Below are 4,920 nucleotides of genomic sequence, written 5' to 3'. Positions count from 1 at the left end.
TACAAAAAAATATGATTGACGTCTCTTGGCACTTAATAAACAACAAGCCTGCAATAAATAATAAACCGAAGCGCCCCATTCGCACTGACTCGCTGCGAGCGATATGGCTGTGACACGCTGAGGTCAAGTTACTGATTAGCAAATTATTGAATCGAAACTAACACAATTCTACAAGCAATTTTGAATTTATTTATCGAGACAAAACTAATGGAAAGCTTCGTTACATATGGGTTCAAATTATCGTGTATCAATGAACAAAATTTGAACGACACACGACAATGACATGCCTGTCGAAATAAAAGTTTAAAACCATCATCGTCGTTCGCCGACTGACGCTGGGGCGTTACTCCCGCAACCTTCAAGTTTACTTATGCGAGTTATTGTCAATGCTTTAATAATTTTCACGTTATACTATAACATTTTGGTACACAGTTAGGATTTTCCATACATGTCTATAGATGCATAAATCAATGAGTAATTTTTTATTCATGTTTTATTTTCACGAGACTATAACTTTACCACGTTATGTCATATTATTTTTTCGTTAATTAATTGGAAACGTGTATAAAACCTTGACCCGTGAGTCAAATAATTTATAATTAATTTTCTTGCAAAAAATAAATTAATCATTACGGTCCTGTCAGTTATTCGCTGTCATGTTGATTTTTCCATCAAAATATTTTCATAAATCAGTGGAATATCCTAATGTACGTCAACGGAAAAATAAATTGTGATTGTTATAAGTGATGCGGGCATATCACTGTACAATTGATATGAAGTAATTCAACTCTCCATTTTTAGCCACACCCACTTTAGCCAACTTATTGTATTATAGTGTCCGTTGCGGCCAGGCTTCATAGACATTTCATTCCTACTCGCCTGCGTGCCGTTAACGCGATACTTGATATGTGTAATGTTGACACGGTAAGGAACTTACAAACCAAAAAAGTTCAAAATTAAAGAAAGAATTCGAAAATGACCACGGAGAGACGCATGTGTATTTGTCTTCATTTTTTTCTAACGAAAATCAAGTTGTATGTCGATGATTACGGCGCGAGCGCGACTTCCATCGTGGGCAACAGAATGGCTGCTCAATTGACGATTGATGAGTACGGCGACATGGTGATTTCTTTTGGTGAGGCTGGGCCTGGGCTTGGAAGATCTCGACGAGCTGCTGAACTATAGTCGGTACAACACGGAAGGCCAGTTAACCCCCGAACCATCGACATCACAGTTCGGAGGTTAAGAAATACTGGTTGTGTGGCGGTGACGAATGCAGATGGAGGTCGTCCACGCGAGCTGCGAAATCAACTGTATGAGCCGATCGTTGAAGTTTTCGAAGAGGACCCGACGAAGAGTTTGCGTGTAGCTGCCCGTGAAGTCTCCGAAAATCTAGGAGTCATATGTACGTACAGTATGGCACAAAGAGTCATGCGGGATGATGGACAACACGCATATCACTACAGAGCCGTTCAGGAACTTCGTAAATTATACATGAAAATATAGATTTCTTTTATTATTTTATGGCTGTTACTGCAATTTTGCTTCCTTGAAGAGAAAGCATTGTAAAGGGTTTTGTCGAAAAATTTTTTTTTTCGCTCTAACTTTTTTATTTCTGCAGTTTTCGGGTCGATTTATTTTTTGTATTTGATAGATGTAATTGTTCTACAGCGAAGTAGAACGATCATTTAAGATTGTAGTTGAACTGGAATTTGTGAGAAGCTTTCAAAATCGTTTTTTCAGGTTGTCCATTTTCATTTTTTTCAAAGTTCACTGCCTAAAAAAATTTTTATTTCCACAATTTGACGTCTAATTTTGTTTTTTCCTATTGGGACTTTTTGTGTTGTAGTAAATTAAAACTTTTTTTACGGTTTGCTGACTATCTGATAGTTATTATAAGCTTACAAAACATTTGAAATGAAGTATATTTTTCGCTATTATTGTTGTATGTCTGTTAACCATTGGCATTTTTAGAATTTACAAGATATCTTGATGAAATTCGGTATACATGTTTATTTTGCAACCACAATTTTTGTAATATCCTCTAACAATGCAAAATAGAATCGTGAAATTAAGGGGAAACGCAAACTCGGCCTCGTGATTTTTCTGAAGAAGGGCGTGTCACTCGAAATCGCTAGTTGCCAGCTTTGGTCATAGCGATCTCAACTAAATTTTTAAATATTCAAAATATGAAATCGCTAAGATTGTATATTTGAAAATTTCATGCAGTTTTACTATTTTTGATACGCCCATTAAATTTTGACACGAAATAGCGGCTATATCCTAGATAAAAAAAATCGTTGCTCTGCAGCGATACAAACTTCAACGTCATTTTAAGAACTAATTTTTTTAGAATGTGTAATTTAGAAATAAACGAATCGAAATTTCTTGGAAAATTTTCCTGCAATTTCTCGAATGAAACCTTAAACTATGAGATGAGTTTTTTGCAGTAGATTAAGCTTTTTTGACCAAATGGCAAATAGGCAAAGTAGCTATAGTCTCAAAATCAGCTCAGAAATCCGTGTTTTTTTCTTTCCCTTTGCTGTCACAAATTTGTCAATTATCCCAATAGATTGTTGGCAAATTGATCGACACGAAAGATCTCAAGCTTCATTGCATTTTATTACCATTCATTTTTCACGAAGATCACCTGACCATCATTTTCAAACCGATAGGAGTAACTTCGTCATTTTGTTTTTCTAGTAATCTTTGATGACCATAAGTTAGAATGATTTTTATAAGAAATAAATGACAAAAAAAGTAGGGTTACTTATTTCGATTAAGTTATAAATAGAATAGTTTGTTTGATAACTTATTTAGTTTTGGTCTGTATCTTAATAAATTTAAAACAATTCGGCCGAAAAAAATTTGAAAAAAATTCATTTTTAATTGTTTGATAGAAAGTTTATTCAAGTTTTGAAGTAGTAGTTAGTTTAAAATAACCTACTATAGTCTAAAAACAGTTTTTCTCAAGTTTTAATTTACAAAAAAATTAATTGATGAATGCATTGGATTTTATAGGAATCTGTTTATTAAACTTGAATTGCCTACTTGATTTTTCTTTCTTCAAAATGATCCATGTCTATTAGAAGTTTATGAATTTTTTTAGAAATTTGGGATATCAAAAGACGTATATTCCAATCAAAAACCTCGGCTACTTTACTTTAAAAAGTACACATTTTTTAGCTTTCAAGCTAAGCTCTTATGTAAAATTCTAATCAAGAAATTTTGTTAATTCGCATTCATAGAATCTCTCAATTTTTCTAAGTAGCATAGATAATTATACACAATAGTTATTTTGAATATTATTTATACATTCTCAAAACAGATGAAAGAGATGCCCAGAACCGTATTGCGTTCTGTCAATTCTCGCTGAATGAAATAGATGCTCATCCAGGCTTTATGGATCGAATTCTCTGGACTGACGAATCAACATACGTACGGAAGGGAATGTTTAATCAGCACAATGAGCACCAGTGGGCTCATGAAAATCCGCATGTGGCTCGGGAAGGTAAGTGTTTTGAATAGTTAAAGACTCCATATTCTAAAAAAAATCAATCCCATGAAAATTTTCCTATGCGTGTGCGTCTTCTATTGAAAGAAAATTTATTTTTAGGATACGCTTAATAATAAACATTTTTTAAGCATTTTTCAAACACTTTTTCTATACCCGCTGCACGAAGACGCGACTCTACGCACGCTTCAAAAAGCAATCGTACTCCAAGTCGCATCTTTGCATTCGGAAAACCGAAAATGTTAAAACGATATATCTAAAAATGTATATTATTACGAGTATAATAAAAATAAACTTTTTTCCAATAATACACGCACACACATAGGGAAATTTTAATCGGATCAGCAGTTTATTTTGGAATACGGGGTCTCCGTACCGGGATCCGGCCGTGAATTTATCATTGGCTGCGTTAGTTATGATTTATAAAAAAAAATAGTCTACGATTTCTAGCGATTAACAAAAAAATTTTTCTCTATCGAAATAAAATTTGTATTTATAGGTCTATAAACAATTATTAATGAAAACGTTATTTAGTTCGTTCGAATTGCTTTTTCAGTATATCCACATGGAGGTCCGTTTGGTGGGTGAATATATTAAATAAATATAGCCATGATTTAAGTGTAAAGGAAAACGTGATGTTTTATTAAAAGTAGACTAACTACTACAAATACTTAATAGTAGAGACTTAGTCTACGCAAAGACCGCGCATCTCGCAGAGAGTAGAGATGTAAGCGTGTCGGCAGTTCTAGTGCGAGTGACGATTCACTCGTCATACCTCAGCGAAGACGCTTCCCTTGGGCATCGGGGGAAGGTAAGTCCCACCCACGAAGTCCGTGAAAAGGGTAGCTGAGAACCAACAGGAAAGCAGGGTGATGAGACGTGTTTTGTCGCTAACAACAAGGGATTAGCGAGAGTGCAAAGCAATTTTCATTTATTGCGGGCGCGCCATAAAAATTGAAATTCGGCGCGGCAGTTAAGCGGCAGCCGCGCGACAGCTGAACTAAATTATTTTATTGATGCTGAAGAAAAACTGAAAGTTTTAACCAAGGAGATCAACAGATAAAGCACGTCCGCCACACACACTTAAACAATGAGACGATAAAGTCAAAACTGATTCACAGTTCATACATTATTATGAGTATTAATCTAAATCACAAAGAAAATGTAGTTCGTATATGCATCTATAAGTGCGAAAGACTATTTAAGAGCAATAATTTTTTGTGAAGCGAAATGTTCATTCGCCGTTTTTAAAAATTATCATGCACTGATACTTTATTTCGTAGTACGAATGTATACAATTCCTCACGTATTTTTCAGTCAAATTTTCCTTTAATAGCCTTAAGATTGTGGGCACGTAGAAGAGAAAAAACGAAATAGAACAAATGCAATCATAAAAGCTCAAAATA

The sequence above is a fragment of the Phymastichus coffea genome, unplaced genomic scaffold, assembly GCF_024137745.1.
Source record: "Phymastichus coffea isolate CEN01 unplaced genomic scaffold, Cenicafe_Pcof_1.1 PCOF00030, whole genome shotgun sequence".
NCBI lineage: Eukaryota > Metazoa > Arthropoda > Insecta > Hymenoptera > Eulophidae > Phymastichus > Phymastichus coffea.
Note: the sequence above shows the minus strand (reverse complement) of the source record.